The 16,390-nt window shown below is 39.1% G+C and overlaps 1 protein-coding gene across 4 annotated transcripts in view; it reads left to right on the forward strand.

The window, feature by feature from the left end:
- Nucleotides 1-2,813: 2,813 nt before the first annotated feature.
- Nucleotides 2,814-16,390, forward strand: part of CREB1 (cAMP responsive element binding protein 1) — a 56,141-nt gene continuing 42,564 nt past the window's right edge. For 3 of the 4 annotated variants that reach the window (XM_082840822.1, XM_082840824.1, XM_082840825.1), the window contains exon 1: nt 2,814-2,983. The gene's annotated coding sequence lies outside the window, so the exon portion shown is untranslated. The remainder of the gene's footprint in view (nt 2,984-16,390) is intronic. The other variant, XM_082840823.1, reaches the window with a different exon arrangement.

The following is a 16,390-nucleotide window of genomic DNA, read 5'->3' on the forward strand; positions in this document are numbered from 1 at the left end:
TTACCACAGTAACACTATGATATAGGTGCTATTATCATCTTCTCATTTCACAGATGGGAAAACTGAGGCGCAAGAATGAAAAATATGCCCAAGTCACACAGCTAGTAAGTGGCTGAACCAGGATTTGAACCCCAAAATATTAAGGATTTTTTCCCAGGACCGTAGAGATATTCATTATTTGTTCAATATTTACTGAGCACCACTACATTCTAGACATTGTGCTGGGGATGGGAAGAGAGAAATTCTGGTGGTGAACAAGACAGACATGGTCCCTACCTGCACAGACCACACATGGACATTAAACAAATAATTACAAGTATGACGAATCAGAAAAGAATCTCAGGGGAAGGGAATAGCATGTATAAATTCCTTGAGGTGAGAGTTTACAGTAGGGAACAAGAGAAAAGAGCCTGGAAAAAATAAGAAGACTAACATGGCTGGAGTGCAGAGAGCTAGAGGGACTGCTGGGGAGGCTGGGAAGAAGACGAGCCCAGATAATGGAGGGCCTGGCCTTAATGACAAGGACTTAAGATTGTGTTCAGTAAGCAAAGGGAAGGACTGAAGGAATTCAAGCAGGGTAGTGACTTGATCAGATTTGTATTTGTTAAAATTTGCTCTGGCTGCAGTATGGCAAATGGATTGGAATGAGCCAAGAGCAGTTTTGTAGGACCTCCATGGTAGGTAGTGCAGAACTTCAAGCAAGAGATGAATGTAGCTTAGACTAGAGTGGGATGAGAAGCCACAAATCCTATTTTTTTAAGGCAGGTCTAGGTGATTCTGATGTGTGTCGGAGGTGTCTTAGGTTTCTGAACTGAGTAGATGGACAGGCTGTACTTTACTGATCCGAGGTCTACGGGAAGAGGCTTTTGGAGGAAAGAGGTTGAGTTTGACATCAAGTCATCCAGATGAAAGTGTAGCACAGGCAGTTAGAAATATGAATCTAGAGTTCAAAAGCAAGATCTAGGCTTGAGTTTTGAGCTGGACAGTCTTTGGCAAAGGGTATTTGAAGCCACCGGAAAGAGGATGAGACCACCTAGGAAAATGCACATGGTGGGACTCGAGAAGAGGATGAAGCTCAACAGGATTCCAATATTTAACAGTTGGCTAAAGGAGGAGAAGCCGGTTGTTAAAGAACAACCAGAGAGGTAAAAGAAAACAAGAGCAGAGGGCAGAGAATATTTGGATGAGGCTGTGGGCAATGGTGTAAAATGCCAGAATGAGGTCTTGTAAATGAGGCCTGAAGCTTGTCTGTGACAATTCAGAGCTGATTCAGGTGTGTGGTAAGAACAGAAACTAGACTGGAGAGGGCTGAGGAGACTGGGACATGAACGTCCACGGGGTAAGAGACAATCGCGGTTAGAGAGGGATTTAAAGAGAAAAATGTTTTCCAAAAAATGAGAGACTGTTCAAATACTGGACAGAAACGCCGGTTGAGAAGAAAAGGTTGAAAATAACAGAAGGAAAGGGGGATATTCCTCAGCCCAAAGAGAAAGGACGAGGGGATCTACAGGACCAGGCTAGGGAACTCTTTCTTTTTCAACAGTAAGTCAATAAGGGACGGAGCTCTGTTTTGGACCCTCTCGGCTTCCTAAAACATGTTTGCTTTAAGGGACTGAAAGTGAATTACAATAGACATGAAAGCCCGGGAGAGGACTGTCGAGTTCAATAAAAAGGATAATGGTAAAGTCGGTATCGTGTCTCGGGTGACCTCTGAAAGGGCAGTTTCAGTAGCTTCGAGGCAACGGAAGTCACACTGCGGGTTCACAGGGGGAGTGGGTGGTGAAGAAAAGGGTGCAGCCGCTGCAACCCTGTGCTGCAGAAAACGGGCTGTGAAAAGAAACCGACACAGGATGGTGCAAAAAAAAAAAAAAAAAAAGGCGGGCAGGTGGAGGAGGAAGGTAAGACATTTCGAAAGTGTAGAAGAGCAACCTCGGATAGGGCAGGTCACGGCTCGGAGGCCGAAGATGTGCCCCCCAGGCCTGGCCGTCCTCGCTGTTGTACTGAACCCCGCCAAGGTGACCGGAGTCCCAGAGCCTCCGTCCCCCGAAACAGAACGGCCCCGCCGGCGGGCGCCAGGTTTCTCAGCGGATTCTCGAAGCAGAGCCGCCCAGCCCGCCCAGAGGGGCGGAAGACCCTCCCCACAGGGGCCAACGACGCCCCCGGGCCGCGCCGGCGCAGCGCCGCGGCCTACCGTCCCAGAGTCCAGCCCAGGCCCCAGGCCTCGGGGGCGACCGCAGAGCCGCTGCAGGCCTTCCTCCCCAGCTCGCAGTACTCTCGCACTCAGGCGCGGCCCCGGCCCAGTGGCGCGTCTCCCCCGTCCCGGCAGCGTTTGAAACTTCCCGGGGCTGGCGGCGCTCGGGGACCCAGACCCGGCACGCCGCAGCCGCCCTAGAGCCCGCCGCTTACCGCCGCAAGGGCAGCCCGCGCGGGAGTTTCCATCGAGCAGTCGACACCCCTCGGGAATTCCCCACCCTGCCACACACAAACCCTAACTCTTCCTGCAAATTTCCGCCGCCGGTTTTATCCATCGATAAGCGGCAGGGCGGGGGAGGGAGGAGGGGAGGGGGAGGGGGAGGGGGGCTTAGATCATTCCTCCCCACCCCTGGCCCCAGACCACCTCCGCCTTCCCTCTCCCCGCGGAAGCCCTCCGCCGTGCCCGAAGGAACTCGAAGGTCTTCGGCAAGTTCCGCCTCCAGCGCTGAGGGCGGGGCCGCTCGAGCTCCTCCGGGCCGAGCTCGGCTGTTTCCGTGCGCGGCCGCTGCGCACTCGGCACTGGGCGGCGCTGGCTGGCTCCCTGGCTGCGAGTCCTCAGTCGGCGGCGGCTGCTGCTGCCTGTGGCCCGGGCGGCTGGGAGAAGCGGAGTGTTGGTGAGTGACGCGGCGGAGGTGTAGTTTGACGCGGTGTGTTACGTGGGGGAGAGAATAAAACTCCAGCGAGATCCGGGCCGCGAACGAAAGCAGTGACGGAGGAGCTTGTACCACCGGTAAGAGGAGCAGGAGGAGGAGGCAGGAGCCGGAGAGAGCCGGGGGGACGGAGGGGGGACGGGGAGGCGCCGGACACCAGCGCTCGGGGCCTTCCCCTCGCAGGAGGGGCCGTGGTAAAGATGGAGCCTCCGCCCGAGCCCCACACCATCGCCGCCGCTCGCAGCGAACAAAGAATAATGGCGGCGGACTGGAGCCAGCGGCGGCCGGGGCGGCAGCGACTCTGCCTGCAGCCAGCGGCGGCGCTCATGGCGGGGGGCGGCGGGCGGGGTGGGAGCCGGCGGCCGGGGGTGTGTGCGGGCGGCCGGCCGCGGCGAGCTGGCGCCCGCGTTCCCGCCGCCGCCGCCGGGTCGAGCCGGGCCCGGCGCGGAGCCGGGAGCCCAGAGCCCGAAGCCACCCCGGGAGAGGCCGCCCGCCGGCCTGGCCCTGCCGGCCGCTGCCCCCCGCTCCACCCGCCCGGCCCCCGCCGCCCGCCTCGCCCCCGACCCGGCCCGCCGTCCGCCCGGGCAGCGCCGCCGGGGTGCCCGCGGGGGGTGGAGGAGGAAGAAGGCGACAGCTGAGGGCAGAGGAGGTGAAGGTGTCTGCCTTCCCGGTAGCCTCCTTGTCTGCATGCCCGCTTCGCGAGGGGAAGCGCTGCTCCGGCTGACCTACTCTCCTCTCCACTCTCTCTTTGTGCAATAAAGTTCGAAACCCAAGGTTTCCTTTCGTACTGTATTTTATTCACGCCCTTTTCCCCTGCTCCCACCCCGTTGGAAAGATGTTTTCTGTGTTTTTCTACTTACATGAAGGAATGAGAACTCTCGCTTTTTAAAATAATTTTGACTTTTATCCTCACCCTCTTTTTTTAAAATCAGTAGTCATGGAAATGCATTCTTTCGGGGAGGAAGAGGGTGCTAAGAAAAACATATTGGTAGTAACTTTTTAAAAACTGTTGGGATCTTGTAAAAGGGAAGCTGATGTTTGAAAACAGTTTCGGTTTTAACCCTTTTCAATAAGGGAATAATCACTTGAGAGATTTTGAAACACTTCGTTGAAACATATTAGCCGATGTACTTTTGTTTTACATCACCTTTTTTGGGGGGGGCGGGCAACCGTGGTGTTGGGTCTTCTGGATCTCCCCATGTACCCCCTGCCATGTTTCGCACATCTTTCTGTCTAAATGTAAACAAGAGATTGGTTAATACTAATTCTAAAAATAGGCATTTAAAAGTATCCATTATTAGTCTAGCGTGCGGTAGGTAACCCCAGCCCCAGAGCGACAATAATTTAAGTCGCAAGGTTTATTTTTTCTTTCCCTGTTGGGGAAGAGGGACAGCAAAAAAGTCATTGACACATCAAAGATTAAAAGACAGTTTTTAAAGGACCTGGGATATGACCTATTTAAGTTTGTCTTGCCTTCTTCAGAAGTTAGAATTTCATGCTAGCCTTAGCTTGCAACAGTTTTGCCTTCTAAAGGTTTAAGTTAGTATAAAAGATACTTTTGGTTGCCAGCTATTGAAATCTTTTACACTCATTTCCTGAATTAAAAAATAAAGCCAAAATGGTTATTTTAAGTGATGCAAAAGATGAACAGGTTATTTGTTTTTAAAATACTTACCTGTCTCAGGGTGTGATAGAATTGTGATTGATACAAGGTTTCTTGTTAGGAATAAATATTGTTAGTAGAAGCACTGTCTTCTGATTTTCTGTTTGCAAGTCACTTTTCCAAAACCTACTTTGCTGTATTGCAAGTCTTTAAAAAACCACCTTAGCAATTTGTCATTACCAAGAAACAATTAAGAAGATGTAATAAAGAGTTTTTCCATAAGAATTGGGAAGATGATTTTATTTCCAAACACTGAGGAAATTATGGTCTTGATGATACTATAGATTACTGGTTTTCCTTAAGGGTTTTCTGCAAACCAGCATAAGTTGAGTAACAGACTATATGACAATGACTCTTCCTTTGTTGAATTAGAAAAAAAAGTTTTCTGATAGGATTTTTCTTCAGTCTTATCCAAAAGATTTTTTAGAAAATTTTATTTATAAATTCATAATCTAATTCTTTTAGTAATCTCAGGTGAAACTTTTTAAACTTTTATATTCATTAATATTTGAATATTCATTTAGAGCTTCTTACTAAATTATACTTTTGCTCCCTCCCAGGGATCAGCAGAAATTACAGTTAAATCTGCTTGAACCTTTTTTTAATGGACATGTATTCAGAAAGCCAATGAGTCTTTGACACAAATTGACTGAAGAATATTAAAAGGACACTTTTTATGGAATTTAAGACTTTAGTGTTACACTTTTCGAATGATTTTTTTTTCCACATAAGGACCTAAGGAAACTTAGAAACCTGATTCATAAAATGGCACCTTCCTTTTTCTGCTTTCTGAAATTCATTTTCATGATTAGATCTGATTAATAGACTTTTTGTTTCTTCATAGAGAAGTAGCTTTATTTTGTTTTTCATTCTAAGACATTAGGTTTTGTTTTGGGGGGTATAATATGGTTGCAGTAAAACCAAGTATATATCTCCCACTTCACTTCATTTTAAAAATCTTTTTCCTTTTTTTACACAGTAGAAAAAAATTATTTACTTGTAACCTAATGCTTACAATGTATCATTGAAATTTATAATTTCATTTCAGTATCTTATCAGGAATGGTTATGTAGACTTGTTTATAGCCAGCCTGTGACATAATCTTGTAAGCATATCTTTCTTCATGTTACAGTGTCACCTCCAGTGATGGCTTCTTTATTGAATAGTTAGAGCTCAAATCTGAATTTAAGGATATAGGGAATGGAAAAAATGAAAAGATTGGTTTTTTTCTTACTCATGTATGAACTCATCTCTACATTATCACTTGAGACACAGTTTGTGGTACTTCAAATATTTAGCATTTACTGTGACAGAGAATGTAGTTAATGGAAAGAGCATGGGGTTTGGGAATCACATGCCAGTTTGAATCCTCCTGTTGCCACTACTATCATGTGCCTACCCTCAAGGAATTTTGTGACCTACAAGAAGTTTCTTGATCTTTTTAGTTTCCTTATCTGATAAAGCTACTTTATAGCATTGTGAGATAATTATAAAGTACTTCCTTAAGGATTCAATTAATGACAGCTATTTATTTTTAAGGTTTATTTTAACTTCCTAGCTTGGAACCTTGGGCAAGTTTCTTCTCCATACCTCAATTTGCTTGGTCATAAGTGTACAATATCTAGCTCATACAAATGTGGGAATTAAATAAGTTAATGCATATTAAACATGAGGCATGTCACAAGTACTCAACAAGTGTTTCCTATTATGTTTTAAATTATTCATCATAATTGTTACTGTGTTTTAATACACTGGGCCAGAAGCTGCAGCGAATCCAAAGATGAATTACATTGTCATATCTCTACCCTCAAGGAACTTTTGGGGACATGATGACTAACAATGCAGAGTATTATGTCATCAGAAAGCAGTCAAAGGAAAGAGAGATCACACCTGAAGATGGAAGAAAGGATTATGTTTTGTATTTCCAGTTTTATTTTTTTAATAAATAATTCATTCAGATAGTCCGTAATTCAAAACACATAGGATGTAATACAGCAGGGAGTCATGTGTTTTGCCCTCCAGTCACCCAAGTGGCACCAATTTCTTGTTTTTCCTTTCAGAGGTGTTCTGTCCATACACAAGCAAATATGTATGTACTCTCCTCCCCGCCCATCCCTTTTGTACAAATGATAGTATACTATGTACACTCATATATCTTGCTATTTTCACTTAACATGGTTTAGCAGTTGGTTTGTGTCAGGACATAAAGAGCTTCATTCTTTTAATTATGAGGCACCTCATCATCTGGATATACCTGTGTTTGTTAACCGGTTGGTGAGCTGATTTTATTTTTAGCTCTTTTGTGACCATTTAAAGTAAGGAATGCTGTCATTATGCCTTTATTTCTTTAAATGAAAGATTTCGTTTGAATGAGAGATGCCAATTTGGAAATTATTTGAACTGCCTTAATTACCTTTTTAGTTTCAGGGTTTTTTTTTAAGTTTTATTAAAATGATCGCGATGTACATGAAGAGGAAAGCAAGCTGTAGAAGATTTAAGTCTCAAAGTGAATTTAATCTGAATTTAACTCTTGTTGTGGTTCTTATAGCCCTGAACAAACTACTTCCTTCTGTTATTTCAACCAAAAATAGTCTATAGTTTTCTCTCTGAATGAGAAAGACCATCTCATGTAGTCCAGACCTTTTATTAAACAGACTATTCTCATGGACTATTACTACCCAGTAATCCTGATTAGTGTACTAGCTTTCTCCGAGTTAATTTTTTATATACTCATTAACTTATTTTTTGATGATTTTCTAATGTTTCTTAGTGTCATTATCAGTGAGTTTTATATTTGATATCTAAATAAATGGTGAGTTTCTTCTGTATGATTGTCTACTGAGACTTTACTGCTGAGATAATTTTTTTTTTCTTTTTTTACTGTGAAAGTCCTTGGTCAACCAGTTGACCCAAGTAATACTCATTTCAACTAGAAAACAAAACAAGTTTCAGTACCTCTCTTTCTTTTTTGGACCTTCTAAGCAGCATTTAACTATAGTTCATTTTAAATATACATGCTGTTAGTGTATTTATCTTTAAAATACACATGCTGTAAGTTTTTTAAGTTGATTAAGCTTAGAAAATGATAACTAATACTCTAGCAGCAGGGACACAAAAAAGTCCCTTATCTTTCAAAAAAAATCATTAAATGAAGCTGTTATGGTGTATCTCATTCTTTGTGTGCTTACGTTGACAGTTACATATGTTAAAGCTTTTAATGAAAGAATATTGTCTTACTATTATTTTGAGGATTTACTAGTATTTTTATATAAAATACTAATACATGCTATTTTTGCCCATTCAGTGACTAAAATGTTTACAAAGCACTTATCTTTCTAGATTTGGTTGGGGGAGGGGGGGGAGTGGATAATTGAAATCTGTAAAGGCAGAAAAGTTTTCTTCTGGAACATATCTGGAGGCTACCAGGGAATTAAATGATTTCTCACAGTGTCATTGTATCAGTGAATTGCCTTTTGGGGTAGAGGTAAAGGTCTAGAACTAGAACAATGGCTACTTGTTTTCCTCTGCCAATTTAATACGTATGCTAACTCAGTCATTATATGTGCTTAGTCTGGTTAAACTTTTTGGAGTTGTAAGAAGAAAGTATGGTTTTAAATTTATTTTGTACTATCAATCTGTAAATGTAGGTTTTTGAGACATATTTGAAACACAGATAAGAATAGCCATTTGTTTCTCTTCTCACCCAGCATGCCCCTCTTTCCTTAGTATATACAAAGTCTTATCTTGCGTCCTGTTTGTTTTATTTTATTTTGTTTTGCATTCTTCTCTTAGCTCTGCCAGTCCTGGCCCTGGAAAGATACGTTTTGTTATTTTACCTAGTTTTGTTCACCTGTCTCCTAGGTTACCAATAAGAAGGGAGGGAGGGGAAGATTTATCATTCATACTTCGGTGTTAATTCCAGCAGATAAGTAGAAGACAGTATTTTACATATCCAGTGATGAAAAATTTACCTTTATGTATTTAATCAATTCTTGAGGCTAGTTACATGAATCTCAACTTAACAATAGTACCCCTTGTTAAACTTTGAAATGCCTGAGTTGCTTTTTCTCAGGGTTGAAGTAAAGTAATAAAAGTTTACCATAAATGAGATGGACTGTCTGAACAAAGTCTTCCTGGCTGAATTAATCTAGACTCTGAATAGTCTATCAACAGTCAAGGTTTGGAGAGTAAGAGGTCTGAGGGATCGATGGTAAGTTTTTTCCTAAAGGAGAGAAGTAATGACTGACATTTGGTTGGAGAAGAGAGAATTAAGTGAGAAGTTAAAATAACTAATGACCTTGGTGTCAGAGTAGAGGGTATGTCTGAGAATTTATTTATACCAATGGTAATAGAAAATGTCTTCCCAAAGATTAGTGAATCTTCTTGGAAACTAAGATTTCTTCAGGTTTTTTTTTTTTTTTTTTTTTTTTGTGGTACGCGGGCCTCTCACTGTTGTGGCCTCTCCCGTTGCGGAGCACAGGCTCCGGACGTGCAGGCTCAGCGGCCGTGGCTCACGGGCCCAGCCGCTCCGCGGCATATGGGATCTTCACGGACCAGGGCACAAACCTGTGTCCCCTGCATCGGAAGGCGGACTCTCAATCACTGCGCTACTGGTGAAGCCCTCTTTCTTCAATTTTAACTCTTTTCCTAATGAGCTGGTTATCTGCATGTGAGTTTCTGGTTATAATTATATGACAGCATAGATGTAACTAAAAGTGTTTGTTATCTAAACAAAGCTGAATAACAATTTTTAGAGTTGTTATCCCTATTTGTGTAAGCGATTAGCAGTAGGAGACTCAGAAATATCTTGTTTTTCATCACTGAAGTGAAAATTATTGCTTGTTTTGAATTCTGTACTCTTAAAGGGGTATCATTTCCTTAAAAGTGTCAGTAGCAGCTTTATTGTTTGCTGTTATGGTTTTACTTCCTGCCATTTATCAATCTAGTCATTTATTCAGTGAATGTTTATTGACCATTAGCTTTTTTGTATTTGGTGGAATAATCACGAGAAAATTTATTCATTTAGGTATTTTTATAGATATTAAATGAAGTATTGTTCTAGTTGCTATAAACAGTAAAGCCTTTGTATGTGGCTTTACTGCCCTCATGGAACTCACAGTATAGTGGAGGTGACAAAAATATAAGAAAGAATGATTTATATGTGGCAGAGTATCAGTTTTTGCTATCTTGAAGGACTGTTGAGTTTAGAAGAGAAGGCGTTCAGTGAGGAAATGTTTTGTGAGAAAGATAGTATTCAAATTGCATATGGAAGAACTTGGAAGGTAGTAGTAAAGGGGAGTATATTGTAAGCAGTGGCATGGACAACAAAAATGAAGACATGGAAGTAGAGTGAACTTGATATGTTCACAAGTTGGTGAGGTGAAGAAAGTGTCACATTAACTATAAATCCACACTACGAGAAACCCTGAGTGTGAGGCAGGAAGCTTTAAGTTATTCATGTAAGAGGAGGAACGACATAAACAGGAATGGTGTGATATTTTGGGCTAAAATATAGATATCCTGACTCTTAATCCTTTCTCCTTCATGATAGATTATATTGCAGTTTAAAAATTGGACATCATTGATTCATTTTTAGCAGCACTGTTGAACTACAGTTGACGTACCATACAGTCTACCCATTTCCAGTGTACAGTTCTGTAGTTATTTAGCATGTTCACAAGGTTGTGCACCTATCACCACAGTCAGTTTTAGGACATTTTTGTTAATCAAAAAAGAAACTCCACATCCCTTAACCATCACGCCTCAATCTGTCCATACCCCGAGCCCTAGGCAACTACTAATGCACTTTCTGTCTCTAGATTTGCCTATTCTGAACATTGCATATCAAAGGACTCTATTGTGATGAGCTTCTTTTACTTAGCATATTAATACTTTCAGGGTTCATCCATGTTGAATCTGTCAGGACTTCATTCCTTTTTATTGCTAAATAATACTCCATTTTATGGATATGCAGTATTTTATTCATGAATTCATGTATATTTGGACTTTGGGGCTGTTGTGAATAATGCTGCCATGAACATTCAATTATTGCACATGTTTTCATTTCTCTTAGGTTTATACCTAGGAGTGGAATTGCTGGATTATATAGTAACTACTTTTAACTATTTGAGGAACTGCCAGACTGTTTGTCAGACCTATGGTGGTATCTTTTTACATTCTCACCAGCAATATATAAGGGTTCTGATTTCTCTGTATCCTCACCAACACTTGTTTTTATTTTTCATTGTAGCCATTTAGTGGGTGTGAAGTAGTATCTCATTGTGATTTAGATTTGCATTTGCCTAATGACTAATGCTGTCTGGCATCTTATTGTGTACTTACTGGCCATTTATATATCTTGGAAGAAGTGTCTGTTCAGATCCTTTGCTCATTTTTAAATTGGGTTATTTGTCTTATTGAGTTGTAATAGTTCTTTATTATTCTAGATACAAACTTCTTAGCAGATATATATGATTTATAAAAATTTCTTTCATTCTGTGGATTGTCTTCACTTTCTTGGCACGAAAGTTTTTAATTTTGACAATTTCCAGTTCTGTTTTTTTCTTTCGTTGCTTGTGCTTTTTGGTGTCATATCTTGGACATCATAAATTCTTATTTAATTATAACAGACATTTTCTAAATATCTCTGAAAGCCCAGGCAAACAGGACACCACTATTTAACTAAAAACTAAAATCTAGTTTTAGTTTTTAGTTAGAAAAATAACTAAATCTGCTAATGCATATTTGGAGTTACACCCCACCTGCTCTGGTCTTCTCTTTTATCCTGTGTCCAGATCCCTTAGTTGAGTGACTGACCAAAAGAAGCAAAGATAAAAATCAAGAAATAACAACTTTGAGTGAAACATTTTAATTCAATATACTATATTTTGCAAATTATTTGTTATGAGAGAATTTATTATGTTTGTGTGGGTGTAGTATATTACTCATAAATTCTGCTATTTGGGGGGGAATTCACACTTAGCAAACTTTTACCATGAAGGCAGTAGTAACTCCTTCATTTTTTGCAGATGACTAAACTGAGCTCTGGAGAACTTAAATTTACATACTGGTAGAGCCTTTTCCCTGGGCAAGAAATAACAGTGAAGCATAGTCTTCATCACTCTGAATATTAACAGCATTATCTCTTTGTGGAGAAAGTTTCCAAGGTTCTAGCTTTATTGATGATTACTAGAAATTTTTGTTCCTCAACAATAGTTAAGTTTTGGTTTATAAAAGTTCACTTGAAGGAAGTAGCCACGGTCTTGAAAAAATATATTGATTTCATTATCTTATTTATTAGGTCAGCATCAACAGAAAGATTACCATAAATAGCCAGCTCTTGCTTTCCTTTTTTCCATAATTCATTGTTTTCCTATCATTTCAAAATAGAAGTTTATGGTTTGAAGTCATTGTTAACTAAATACTTGTTTGGAGGGACTTTATAGGTAAACTGATGGTAGTTTATACTTGCCTAGCTCTTTTATATGTATATAATACATTTTTCATTTCTTACTATTAGCTTGTGAGCTCTTTGAGAGAAAGGTTCTTGCCTGCTTTAAACTATAGTCCTCATAGTTTTTGGCAGAACACTTATTATGTAATGTGCACAGAAAACTTACTTATAATGAATGAGTCCCTCTTGGAGGGTCACAGATTTAAAAGGCAAGATTAAAACCAATCCCCCTTTTGAGTTGCACAGGTTAAAGGAAGCAGACATAAGTGCTTATTAGACAATTAAAACACTGAAATTACAGATTTGTTTTTTAAAAGCCAAGGAAATTAGGTTCGTTTTTCATAGCTTAAAAAGAAAGTTTTCTCCTTTGAGTTTTAGTTAATTCTGATGCTTTACTAATACTTCCCACCTCTGAAACATGAAAAATAGCATGAGATTGTATTAATCAAAGTGATTACCAGAAAAAACTGCCTGATTGGTAAAGAAGTGCATTTATCTGGAATGTTGGACTTGATTCAGCATTGATTCTTTCAGGATTAGAGATAAAGATACCTAAACCTGAAGTGAGTCTTTATCAAAACTGTACGTAAAGTCTTTGCTCATCTGCATGTCATTTTTCAACTTTGTAGATTAACCATGGCTAATTTTTAAGATATAGTTCAATATACCCTTGGTGCTTTGAGTGCTTGGGATTTTTCTGGTAAGCAAGACATAATTAAAATGATTAGCATGTTGCTTAATAGTTCATGCAGTTCTGCTGTCAAATATTTCTTCACTTTTTATAATATTTGAGGCTAGGTGGTATAGCCCTGAACAGTCTTGTGAAGTTCTTACAAATCTCTTAACATCTTTAGTTCTCCATCTGTGAAGTCACAGCTGAAACCAGAATTCCTGTCTTATGACTCCCACCATATAACATGTGCTGTCTCACTTCAGGAAAACTGATTTTCACTCTTTGATGTCTAATTTGTAAATAATTCACCAAGAATAGCATTTTAAAATTTAGCTCAAAACAGAACTGTTAAAATGATAAACGTTAACTTTATAAACTTATTTTTGAAAACACTTGGACATTCATTTTCCATTTCAATGTAAGTTATTTTCACATAGTCCCTGGGGTTTTATTGAGTAAATGGAATAGTAGGCTATAAATTTTTAACTTCAAGGCATAACTTTTGTAGGTCCTTACAGTATTAACCTTGAGCTAGTTTATGAAGCAGAACTTAAAATTTGAAGACAGTTTCACTCTTTAGACAACACGGAAATTGCTTTTCTAAAAGTAACTGTATGTAGGAGGTGCATAATGCCTTTTTCCTTAAAAAATCAGCTTCAAAAATCTATTTAGTAGAACTTCATATATAGAAATTTATATAGGGTCACTTCTTTGAAAGGCTCAAGTTGTGAAAATGGTATCAGATGTGTGTTTGCAAAGAAGGGTTGGGATAAAATGTTATTATCTAAAATAATGCATAGTCATAGTTGCTGCTTTGCTCAGCAACACTGTTTGTCTCTTGGTGACCAGATATGTGAAGGCTCCTTTCAGAGCCATGAGTAGTCTTACCTGAAGGAAAACAAGGCAAATACATTTTGCCAGTACTTAAAAAAATAATAGTAACTTTGATTTGAGAAATCACTAAAGCTTTCTTACTGAAAGATACTGTAGAATTAGTCGCACTAGGATATGAGGATGGCTATATCATAAATCATGCAATACATTTCTATAAATCCTACTTCACTTCTGTTAAGTACTTCCTTTGAGGACAGTATCTTTCTTATAGAGCATGCTACACATTTTTAAATAACTTCACCTATTAAAAATAGCATTAAAATTAAAAATAGCATTTAAATGCTCTGCAAAACTGCAATAAATCATAACATACAAATCTTGAACTTAATTAAAGCAGTTTCTCTGAGTTCAGTCCAATAAACAAATCAGGGAAATAGTCTTATTAAATAACATTGAAAAGATTCCCCATTGTTGTATGCCTTCTTTTTAGGTAGTGGTAGTTGAGTACTGGCATTTACTATTAATACAAAGAATTTATTAAAACATACAAATTTTCAAGCTTTTATTTTTGTCTCATAAATGATTAAATCTCACCAAATTCAGATCACACAAAATTAATTTCATATACAACTTACCTTGCCTTCCTCTAATATCTAGACTGTAGGCTAAAGTATGGATTTGCATTCTAGTTAAGGGAGAAAGACCTTAGTAGGAGCATAGAGGAAACTTTCTGAAAATTATGTCAGAATTTACTTAGCTTTATAAAGATACCAGTTTATTTTAGTTTATCACATTGGCTGTTCTCTTTCCCTAAAAATGTATGTATATAACCTTATTTTGCTAGGGTGTGATCAGTCTAATCTAATAAGGTTCTTACAGTTGAAGTTGATATGTGTGTTGAGAGGGGAGTGTGAATGTGTACATATATATGTACCTACACACATGTATATGTACACATGCAGCATTTGAATATGCTATTTTCCTAGCTGGTTTCAGTGAAAGTATGGTGTATTTAATAGCAAAAGACTATTATTAGCATCAGAAACCTGGACCATTAAATTTCCAGTATTGATTGCATACATCTCAGTTCTGCTAGATAAGACATACGAGATAAAGATAAATGAAGTATTTCAAGGTTAACAACCAAAAAACATACAGGGGAAAAAAAAGTAGAGGAAAAGAGGCAGTGCAACATAGTCATTGAGTCCTGGAAAGCTAGAGTCCTTTATGTAGCAGCTGAGCATTTTGCCACTCTCTTTAGTAAATTAATCATAACACTTATAGAATATTAATCAAGACATGTTGAAGGTGTGAGAATGTGCTAGCAAGGCTTTCAAGCAGTTGTAAAGTACTAAAAACAGGTACAAAATAACTGTAGAAAGTATTGTACATCACCCCTAGACGTTTTTAGGTATACTGCTGCAAAATGTTTTTAGTAGTATATCTGCCTATGACAACATACTAGTCATTTAGTTATAAAATCATGTGCCCAAATGTGACTTTTGCTGTGATCACCCTGGAGACGTTAGACTTCTGCTTATGTGATTTCCTTAAATCCCTGGACTTCCAGATTGATGGGAGAGTTCAGGAGTCGTCGCCCACTTGCTAGGTGCAGGGGAAGTTTTTCTTCTTGCTTATAATTAAGGTCATTTGCATTTTAAAAACCACAGCATATGTTCATATGTTCTATTAATTATGAATATATTATTTCTTCTTCACAGTGCATTTCTCTGAATACTTACCTCTCATCCTAGACTGGATTAAATTTCTCATAGATTTAAGGGATTAAAAAGTAAACTAAGTTGTAAGGGAGATGGATTTATTTTTCATAAACTTGAACTAGAATGTTTAGGACCATAAGGACTTGGGCACTTCTTAAAGGTCAAAATATTTTAGGAAAAAGAACAAAGTGAAGATTTACAGCATTCTCTCCTTTTGCTTAATGGTTGTTAGCAAAAGTGATGATATGGGCTTGCTTTCTTTTTTGATGATGACCTTTAGTTGACTTGACTTGGTAGAGGCAGAAAATACAGAATTAGTGCTGCCAGCAGTTTATCCCTGATTTGGTATAGTTCTATACAGGTGCTGGGTAAGTGAATTTAAATGCTACCTTATCAATGAGGGCTTTACTGGTCTCCTTTTATAATACTGAAAATCCCTCCAATATCCTTCCCAGCTTTATTTCTTACCCAACACATCTTACCTTCTGATTTGTTACACATTTTACTTGTTTACTTTCTCTCTGCTATTTCCACACATTAGAATATAAATTCCACAATGACAAAGTTTTTTAAAATTTTATTTCTTCATCCCCAGTAACTTGAACAGTTCCTGACATATAAATGCTCAGATATGATACTGTAATACAAGTATAATGTATATAATATAAATTGTTAAAATTGAAGATAGTGTTGGTTTTGGAAAAGTGAGTTATTCACTTGTGGTGAATTACCTCAGGATATATTGCTTTACAAAGTAGAAGTAAAATACATTGCAACATAAAAATTCTACCAATGACTTACTTTAAGAGACATCATTCTCATATTCTCATTTTGCCCAGGTAGTTGCTGATTGGCTTGGGATGACCATTTTTTCTTTATCTTTTATCCTTGCTTCTATGCAAGATCACGCACCAGGCACCGACTCACACATGTCTCTAAAGGCCTACTATAATTTAAGCCTTTGCTTATACCATTTTTCTTATCAGAAAATAAATCCCCAAATTTATCAATACTGTATTTGTCTCTAGTGTTTCTTTGGCGTTCCAGCACTCTTGACTATTACAGCATACTCTCCTTTTAAATATCATGGAAGCAGTCATTTGACACTTTATTGGGATGTTTATCTAAGCTATGTTTTAAACT

The sequence above is a fragment of the Leucopleurus acutus genome (genome assembly GCF_964270905.1).
Source record: "Leucopleurus acutus genome assembly, chromosome: 6".
Taxonomy (NCBI): domain Eukaryota; kingdom Metazoa; phylum Chordata; class Mammalia; order Artiodactyla; family Delphinidae; genus Leucopleurus; species Leucopleurus acutus.